General features: G+C 55.8%; 1 protein-coding gene across 1 annotated transcript in view; it reads left to right on the top strand.

Moving 5' to 3' along the window:
- The window catches only part of LOC104491815 (torsin-1A-interacting protein 1-like), a gene marked incomplete at its 5' end in the record, with an annotated part of 9,442 nt that overhangs the window by 4,274 nt on the left and 4,960 nt on the right, over positions 1-208 (top strand). The window lies entirely within an intron of this gene.

The following is a 208-nucleotide window of genomic DNA, read 5'->3' as shown; positions in this document are numbered from 1 at the left end:
CCAAAAAACAGTCCGGTTCCACCCTGCCTTTTCCCCGCAGCACAGGCAGCCGCTTGCTCGGGCAGCTACAAACGTGCTGCTGTTTGCTGGAGTCCCCTCGGGCTGACAGCTGTGGCGTTCAGGTGGCAGCTTTACGCTCCTTACCTCTGTTTTTCCCTCCTGGTGAGCAGTTTTGGTTTCCAAAGTGAAAGATATCCTGCTGACTGGT

Source organism: Buceros rhinoceros, unplaced genomic scaffold, assembly GCF_000710305.1.
Source record: "Buceros rhinoceros silvestris isolate BGI_N320 unplaced genomic scaffold, ASM71030v1 scaffold25824, whole genome shotgun sequence".
Classification (NCBI taxonomy): domain Eukaryota; kingdom Metazoa; phylum Chordata; class Aves; order Bucerotiformes; family Bucerotidae; genus Buceros; species Buceros rhinoceros.
This window is presented reverse-complemented; position numbering and strand designations above follow the sequence as displayed.